This window comes from Rana temporaria, chromosome 2, assembly GCF_905171775.1.
Source record: "Rana temporaria chromosome 2, aRanTem1.1, whole genome shotgun sequence".
In the NCBI taxonomy this organism is placed as follows: Eukaryota; Metazoa; Chordata; class Amphibia; order Anura; family Ranidae; genus Rana; species Rana temporaria.
The window spans coordinates 514210035-514219672 of NC_053490.1; the positions used below are offsets into that span (position 1 = coordinate 514210035).

Sequence of the window (9638 nt, forward strand, 5' to 3'; positions counted from 1 at the left end):
GATTGTGTTCAGTATAATTATTGAATAAAGATTATTGTTATGTTCATAGCAATGTGAATAATAAAATAATTTGTGGTTAAATTACCTGACCGTTATCAAGTTCTTCAATTGTCCCATCTTCCTCATCTCCAGAATTAGTAGCACTCACACTACTGTCCAGAATAGATACCGAGGCTCTGGGTTCCTCTTGTTCCGTCAGGAATCTCATGCTCTCAAAATACCACAGGCGTGGCACGTAAACTTGGTCTGCTTCAGCACCAGATTTCTTAAAAATCGACAGTGCGCCTTATAATGCGGTGCGCCTTATGTATGGTTGTATTGAGCATTACAGACATACATGATAGGTTTACAGCATCCACTTACATGTAAATAGTAGAGATCCGGCATGTAGATCATGGAAATAGTCTCTACTGTAACGTCCTTCCGCACCAGATGTAAGCTGTAAAATGCTCCTATGCCCCTCTATGTCGAACCGTCCGTATAGCAGTGAAACTAGCTGGTACATTGACACTGTTGAAAGCGAGGCATGGGGCGCAGCGTGAGCCACGGTGACGTCATTGGAATGCAACGGCATTTCGGAGCTGGCGCTTGCGTGTGACAGAGGTGTATGCATTAATTTATTAATTTTCTATACCCGCGTGCGCCTTATAACCCGGGGCGCCTTATGTATGAAAAAAAATCTGTTATTAGGCGCTCAACGATAGGGCGCCTTATAACCCGGTGCGCCTTATAGTCCGAAAAATACGGTACTCTTTAGAGTGAACTTTCCACAGACAAGACAGTTCCCTGTACATATCTATGAATTGGGGGAGGAAATGTGGGGATGTCAACGTTCTGTGTGTCGGGTCAGAGTGCACCGCATTGCACTATGGGAGTTATTATGTGAGTTTACATGCTCCGCCCTTCTTCTTTCGGCGCCATCTTTACCCATCAGAACGATGTCTGAAGAGAAGGAGCATGCTCTTTCCAAAAGGATTAGGCTGGAAATTTTTAAGAAAAATGCAAAACCTATGTCCCTGGAAGAAATGACAACTATGGTGAAGATTTTGGAGAACAATTATTACGATGGGAGACACAAAAACGACCCTAGGCCTAATCTGGTGGTGGCCGTTGGTATTACAAGTTAAGAATTACAAGTTAAACAGCAATTCTAATGTCATTTTTCACTATTTTTCACTATTTTCACTGCCATCTTCTTTCCTCTAATTAGAACCCCCAAACATTATATATATTTTTTATCCTAACACCCTAGAGAATAAAATTGCAATCGTTGCAATACTTTCTGTCATGCCGTACTTTTTTGGGAAAAAAATTCACTTTTTTTATTAAAAAATAATACAACAGTAAATTTATCCCCATTTTTTTTATATTATGAAAGATAATGTTACCCTGAGTAAATTCATACCCAACATGTCACGCTTCAAAATTGCGTCCGCTCGTGGAATGTCGACAAACTTTTACCCTTTTAAATCTTCATAGGCGACGTTTAAAAAAAATCTACAGGTTGCATATTTTGAGTTACAGAGGAGGTCTAAGGCTAGAATTATTGCTCTCGCTCTACCAATCGCGGCGATACCTCACATGCGTGGTTTGAACACCGTTTACATATGCGGGCGCTGCTCACGTATGTGTTCGCTTCTGCGCGCAAGCTCGTCGGGACGGGGTGCGTTTTTTGGCTCCTAACTTTTTTAGCTGGCTCCTAGATTCCAAGCAAATTTGTCAAACCCTGCCATAGACGTCAATGGGGTTCTAAATGTTCGCGTGAACGGTCGGTCCGTTCGAAGGTTCTGGTGCGAACCGAACGGGGGGGGTGTTTGGCTCATCCCCCCCCCCGTGCATTTATGTGGGGGGACATGGCTGTATTGTCACTGGTCCCCAAAAACTGTCATTTGGGGTCATATTTGTCCGCTGCAATGTCGCAGTCTAATAGGTGAAAAGAGGACATCATGGAGAAGGTTATCCATGTGCTTGGGAAGTATGGTGTGGTAAGATCAAAAGACCAGCTGAGGAAGAGATGGTCCGACTTAAAACACAGAGAAGAAGCACAGTTGTGTAAAATACACCAGTTGATCAAAAAAGGTAATTAAAAATAATTTATGTCATTTTTGTTCTCTTAACCACTTAAGCCCCGGACCTTTAGGCAGCTAAATGCCCAGGCCAGGTTTTGCGATTCGGCAGTGCGTCGCTTTAACAGACAATTGCGCGGTCGTGCAACGTGGCTCCCAAACAAAATTGGCGTCCTTTTTTCCCCACAAATAGAGCTTTCTTTTGGTGGTATTTGATCACCTCTGCGTTTTTTATTTTTTGCACTATAAACAAAAATAAAGCGACAATTTTGAAAAAAATGCAATATTTTTTACTTTTTGTTATAATAAATATCCCCCAAAAACATATATAAATTTTTTTTTTTTCCCTCAGTTTAGGCCGATATGTATTCTTCGACCTATTTTTAGTAAAAAAAAAATCGCAATAAGCGTTTATCGATTGGTTTGCGCAAAATTTATAGCGTTTACAAAATAGGAGATAGTTTTATTGCATTTTTATAAAAAAAAAAATTTTTACTACTAATGGCGGCGATCAGTGATTTTTTTCGTGACTGCGACATTATGGCGGACACTTCGGACAATTTTGACACATTTTTGGGACCATTGTCATTTTCACAGCAAAAAACGCATTTAAATTGCATTGTTTATTGTGAAAATGACAGTTGCAGTTTGGGAGTTAACCACAGGGGGCGCTGTAGGAGTTAGGGTTCATCTAGTGTGTGTTTACAACTGTAGGGGGGTGTGGCTGTAGGACTGACGTTATCGATAGAGTCTCCCTTATATAAGGGATCACTCGATCGATACGCCGCCACAGTGAAGCACGGGGAAGCCGTGTTTACATACGGCTCTCCCCGTTCTTCAGCTCCGGGGGGCGATGGCGACGGAGCGGCTATAAATAAATAGCCGCGCCGTCGTCCAGGATCGCTCCCCGAGGGAACCCCCAACCGGTAGAAGGCAAGGACGTACATGTACGCCCATTTGCCTGTACGTGCCATTCTGTGGACGTACATATACATGCGGCGGTCGGGAAGTGGTTAACTAGCTATGCAATCCCTGTAGTCTGCCTGCAATGTGTTCATGTATGAAAAATAGTTTTTTTAGCATGGATACTAATTTCTGGCATTTTACTTTGTTTTCTTTTAAACACAGAAAAAAACAAAAAAGCAATTAAAAACAGCACTGTGTCAACAGAACTGAATATTATCACGGTTGATGACACATCTCCAGTCACTGAAAAAGGAACTGATGAGGATGATGCTGAACCAGGCCAAAGTATGATAGATGTTGAAGCAGACCAGGCACAGCATTCCTGTGGAAGCATCACAAGCACCACAGGTTAGCCAGTATACATACACTGTAACTTGAACTTATTGGAAACACATTCCCCTGACTTTTTTTTATTTTTTTCTATCTTCAACAGCACATCATCTGCCTGTGGAACAGGAATTAAATACAGTCACTGGCCAAAGATTGTTACATAGTTACATATTTAGTCAGGTTGAAAAAAGACACAAGTCCATCCAGTTCAACCACAAAAAAAAAAAAAAAAAACACACAGTACAATCCTATACACCCAACTCCATACCCACAGTTGATCCAGAGGAAGGCAAAAAACCCCAGCAGAGCATGATCCAATTTGCTACAGCAGGGGAAAAAATTCCTTCCTGATCCCCCGAGAGGCAATCGGATTTACCCCGGATCAACTTTACCTACAAATCTTAGTACTCAGTTATATTCTGTACATTTAGGAAAGTATCCAGGCCTTTCTTAAAGCAATCTACTGAGCTGGCCAGAACCACCTCTGGAGGGAGTCTGTTCCACATTTTCACCGCTCTTACTGTGAAAAAACCTTTCCGTATTTGGAGGTGAAATCTCTTTTCCTCTAGACGTAAAGAGTGCCCCCTTGTCCTCAGTGTTGACCGTAAAGTGAAAAACTCAACACCAAGTTCACTGTATGGACCTCTTATATATTTGTACATGTTGATCATATCCCCCCTTATTCTCCTCTTCTCAAGAGTGAATAAATGTAGTTCTTCTAATCTTTCCTCATAGCTGAGCTCCTCCATGCCACTTATCAGTTTGGTTGCCCTTCTCTGCACTTTCTCCAGTTCCCCGATATCCTTTTTGAGAACTGGTGCCCAAAACTGAACTGCATATTCCAGATGAGGTCTTACTAATGATTTGTACAGGGGCAAAATTATATCTCTGTCTCTGGAGTCCATACCTCTCCTAATACAAGAAAGGACTTTGCTCGCTTTGGAAACCGCAGCTTGGCATTGCATGTTATTATTGAGCTTATGATCTACCAAAACCCCCAGAACCTTCTCCACCACAGATCCCCCCAGTTGTACTCCCCCTAGTATGTATGGTGCATGCATATTCTTAGTCCCCAAGTGCATAACTTTACATTTATCTACATTAAACCTCATCTGCCACTTAGTCGCCCAATTAGACAGAGCATTGAGGTCGGCTTGTAAATTGGAGACATCCTGTTATCTTTTTTTTTTCCACTTCAGACTCCACCAAAGATAAAAATAATCTATTGGATGAGGAGAGGACCACGCTCCTGGCCCACACTTCACTTGCCGATATCATCTCCTCTATGGTATCGCATCATAAGTGGATCATGATCATTTTAGTTAAATTTATGATTACTTTCTTTTTTTCTTTTTTTTTTTTCCTTATTATTATTTTTTTTTCTCGTTTTTTTTTTTTTTTTCTCCTCTTTTGTCCATTTAAGATTGTTATCTGATCTGTTGAAGTGCTCCTCACAGTTGGAGAAATGCTCCTCAGAATTAGGAAAAATATAAAGATCACTTAACCTCTGTCCAGAAGCAATTCCTGGTTGGTTTTGACACCCTAACTAAAATGTAGGAGGTGTTTTTTTGACCCATGTCTAATTTTCTTTTTGTTTTTTTGTTTTAGTTATTTGTTTGCTGAAGTTTGCACAACATTTCTAATATTTTACTTTGGAAAACAAGCACTTTCTTTAGATTGTGAGTCCTTTGCACATTTAAAGGTCAAGCCTGGCATGGAAAAACATGGTTAGAGCAAATCTGTCACTGAGATTTGAGCTGACAGTCACTTTTACTATAGGACAGTCACTTTATCTGTTGACATACATTGTAGTATTGGTGACTGACATCTCAAACCTCAAATAAAATCTCAAACCATGTTTATTCTGCAGGCCAAAAACTAGAGATATTTTTGCTAGCAAAAACTTGAACTTTCAAAAACATGAGAGCTAATTTTAAAAATATTTTTACCAAAATAATTATGTTCTCCTTGTTAAGAAATACAAATTATGTTCCCCTGTGTAATATACAAAATTATGCTTCTCTTTAAAAAAAAAAAATTAGGCTCCCCTGTGTATTTATAAAAAACTATGGGCCAGATTCACGTAGATGAGCGGCGGCGTAACGTATCGTAGATACGTTACACCGCCGCAATTTTTCATCGCAAGTGCCTGATTCACCAAGCACTTGCAATGAAAACCTACGCGGGCGGCCTCCGGCGCAAGGCGGGCCAATTTAAATGGGCGTGTGCCATTTAAATTAGGCGCGCTCCCGCGCCGGACCTACCGCGCATGCTCTGTTTCCGAACTCCCGCCATGCATTGCGCACCGTGACGTCATTTTTTCGAACGGCGACGCGCAAAAAAAGTTATTCCGTATTCCCGGACGGCTTACGCAAACAACGTTATTTTTTACATTTCGACGCGTGAACGACGGCCATACTTTATACAGCAATACGATTGCTGTGTAAAGTTAAGGCACCAAAAAAAACGACTAACTTTGCGACGAGAAACTAGACTAGTGGCGACGTAGCGAACGCGAAAAACCGTCGGGAATCGCCGTAAAACAATTACATCTGTCGGATCTTATGGCTATCTATGCGTAACTGATTCTATGAATCAGTCGCATAGATAGAAACAGAGATACGACGGCGTATCAGCAGATACGCCGTCGTATCTCCACTGTGAATCTGGCCCTATGTTCCCCTGTGTAATATACAAAATTATGCTTCTCTTAAAAAAAAGATTAGGCTCCCCTGTGTATTTATAAAAAAAAAATGGGCCAGATTCACAGAAGAGATACGACGGCGTATTTCCTGATACGCCGTCGTATATCTGTGATTCGCCCGTCCTAACTATGCGGCTGATTCATAGAATCAGTTACGCATAGATAGCCCTAAGATCCGACAGGTGTAATTGACTTACACCGTCGGATCTTAGGATGCAATTCTAGGCCGGCCGCTAGGTGGCGATTCCATTGCGGTCGGCGTAGAATATGCAAATGACTAGTTACGGCGATCCACGTAAGACGTCCGGGAATACGAAACGCCACAACGCACGTCGCCATTCAAAAAAAACTACGGGGTGCCGTAATTTTGCGCAAAGCACGTCGGGAAATTTTAACACGGAGCATGCGCAGAACGTTCGGCGCGGGAACGCGCCTAATTTAAATGGTGCATTTGAATTAGGCGGGCTTGCGCCGAGCGGATTTACGTTACACCGCCGCAAGTTTACAGTTAAGAGCTTTGTGAATCAGGCACTTACGCTGTAAACCTGCGGCGGTGTAACGTAAATGGGATACGTCACGCCGCCGCGGAGTAACGTAAATGTCTCTGAATCTGGCCCTATACTCCCAAGTGTAATATCCAAAATTATGCTCTTCTGTGTAAAAAGAAATTATGCTCCCCTGTGTAATAAAAAAAATGATGCTCTGTTGTGTAAAAAAAATCCTGGAATAATGTTTATTAATATTATGTCTTGTATACAATAAAAGAAACAGAATTAAGGACAAGTAATGTCACAGGATTACTTTATTTTTGTTTCTAAATAATACATTTTGCAATAAAGTTTTATTATGGCATATTTTGTGTTCGTAGTGAATTCTTTACATAAACATGAAGGTATATCACATTTGATGAGATTGCAGGTAGTTGGTGAAGTGTATCATGACCTTTTGACTCCATTCACACCAAGGCGTTTTGTCGCCTGTATTGCGACGCTATTGCAGCCTGAAATACGCCGGAGGGGTGATTTAATATTGTCGGCTATGGAGATGGTTCACACCTCCACGCCGAACGCCGAAACGCCGTACGCCCGAAGCTCAAAACAAGTCCCGGACCCTTTTCTCAGGCGGCTTTCGGCGTTCAGCATAGCCGACGATGTTAATCACCCCCCCCCCGGCGTAATTCAGGCTTAAAAAACGCTGCGTTTTGTCGCGGCAAATCGCTGGACAAAACGCTGCAATTTGTTGCGGCAAATCGCGGTAAAATACGCCGCGTTCAGGTGTGAATGCAGCCTTTGACATGAACGTTCTTTGATACGAATATTTACCTTCCGGGTTTGTGTTTTCATACATGCGCAATAGCAAGCATTCATTTTTTCAGACAAAAAAACGCATTAACCTTACGATTTATCGTTCGGCCGTCAAAACATTTCCAAACTAGATGATCGTTTTTTTTCCACGAAAACGTCACAAACGATTAACGATTTGGCCCCATTAACTTGACAAAAAACGAACAAAGTGTCTCCATGAGCGATTTTCGTCAGATTTTTCGTCTAGTGTATGGCCAGCATTACTCTCCCTCACACTATCACCGCCGACTGTCCCCGCATTGTCCTCCAGTCCCCTTCCGTTCTGCTGCTGTCCCCCTATGTGTCCCCCTCCATGCTGCTCCGTGTCCCCCTCCATGCTGTTTTGTGTCCCCCTCCGTGCTGATCCGTGTCCCCCTCCGTGCTGATCCGTGTCCCCCTCCGTGCTGATCCGTGTCCCCCTCCGTGCTGATCCGTGTCCCCCTTTGTGCTGCTGTCCTCCCCTCTTCTCCTCCGTGTCCCCCTCTATTCTCCTCCTCTGTGCTGCTGTCCCCCTCTCTTCTACCCCTCTGTGCTGCTGTCCCCCTCTCTTTTACCCCTTCGTGCTGCTGTCCCCTTCTGTGCTGCTGTCCCCCTCTCTTCTACTCCTCTGTGCTGCTGTCCCCCTCCGTGCTGCTGTCACCCTCGATCTGTCAGGATGGAGAGCGGAGGTAGAAGCCACTAAACCCGGCTCCTACCTTTTCCGAATGTACAGAGTCAGTGATCACTGTGTTTACAATGTTTCAGTTTATGAATGGAGAGGAGTCGCTGCCTTCTCCATCTCTTCATTTTAAGCGCAGCTGAGGCTGCTGAGAAAGGGACTGGGGAATCTGTGTCCTTAGTCCCTTTCGCTGTCTCAAAGGTGAGATGTCAGAGGTCTGTTAAGACCCCTGAAATCTCACCAAAGCCCCCAACAGGTTGATAAAAAAAAAAAAAATTGCAATGAATAATAAAAAAAATAATTGTAAAAAATAATAAAATAAAAAACACACTGACACTGTCCATAGACAGTGTCAGTGTGTTTTTTATTTTATTATTTTTTACAATTAATTTTTTTATTATTCATTGCAATTTTTTTTTTATCAACCTGTTGGGGGCTTTGGTGAGATATCAGGGGTCTTAACAGACCTCTGACATCTCACCTTTGAGACAGCGAAAGGGACTAAGGACACAGCTTCCCCAGTCCCTTTCTCAGCAGCCTCAGCTGCGCTTAAAATTAAGAGATGGAGAAGACAGCGACTCCTCTCCATCACCATCTTAAAAAAAAAGAAAACATTGTAAAAAAAAACAAAAAACTGACATATGTGCCACTGTCACACGAGATTAAAAAAAAAGTATTGGTAATCGGTATCGGCGAGTACTTGGAAAAAAAGTATCGGTACTTGTAATTGGTCTTAAAAAAAGTGGTATCAGGACAACCCTAATATGTATTAGCAGAAAGTAAAACATTTTTTTTTTTTTTTCAAAATTGTCGGTCTTTTTTTGTTTATAACGCAAAAAATAAAAACCGCAGAGGTGATCAAATGCCACCAAAAGAAAACTCTATTAGTTTTGTCCTGGATAACAAATCCATCACCCTTGTCAGCCTGTGTAGTGAGAAGTTCATTACACTCTTTCAGATGCTTCAGGGCATCTTCTTTACTGATATTGTGCATCTTATAAATATTAGATAATTGTATTCTTACTTGATGCTTGGTGTGCTTTGTGTATTTCTTCCAGATCTGTGCAGTCATCCAGTGTGCGACTTTCCCTGTGTAGGAGCTTCCTGTAATAAAGACCGCTCACTGCTGCTCTCTCTCCCTGTGCAGGGTGACTGATCTTCTCTCCTTTGCCTCCTGTAATTTACTGCAGGTAGCCGGTAATTAGTGGAGTGTGCTGGGTCCCGCCCACTGCTCTCCCTTCTGCACAGGCTGTGTACCATACATTTAAACTCACTGGCCACTTTATTAGGTACATCTTGCTAGTACCAGGTTGGCCCTCCCTTTGACTTCAGAACTGCCTGAACAAGTTGCTGCATTTTCTCCGGGTGCACATCCATTATGCAAATCTCCCATTCCTAAGGTGACCAGATTTTTTAAATGAAATCCGGGGACATATATATATATATTTTTTTACTAGTAATGATGACAATCGGGGACTGTCTCTGCCCATCGCCATCGCCGCCCGACTCACATCCTGTCAAGTCTTACTCTTTGGGCCCCCGGCTACTACTGGGTGGTGAGCGGAGGAAAA

At 42.4% G+C, this 9638-nt stretch overlaps 1 protein-coding gene across 1 annotated transcript in view; it reads right to left on the reverse strand.

The window, feature by feature from the left end:
* The window catches only part of LOC120927967 (beta-1,3-galactosyltransferase 5-like), a 74602-nt gene extending 65301 nt beyond the window's left edge, over positions 1-9301 (reverse strand). The window contains exon 1 of the mRNA XM_040338994.1: positions 9092-9301. The gene's annotated coding sequence lies outside the window, so the exon portion shown is untranslated. The remainder of the gene's footprint in view (positions 1-9091) is intronic.
* Positions 9302-9638: the final 337 nt, after the last annotated feature.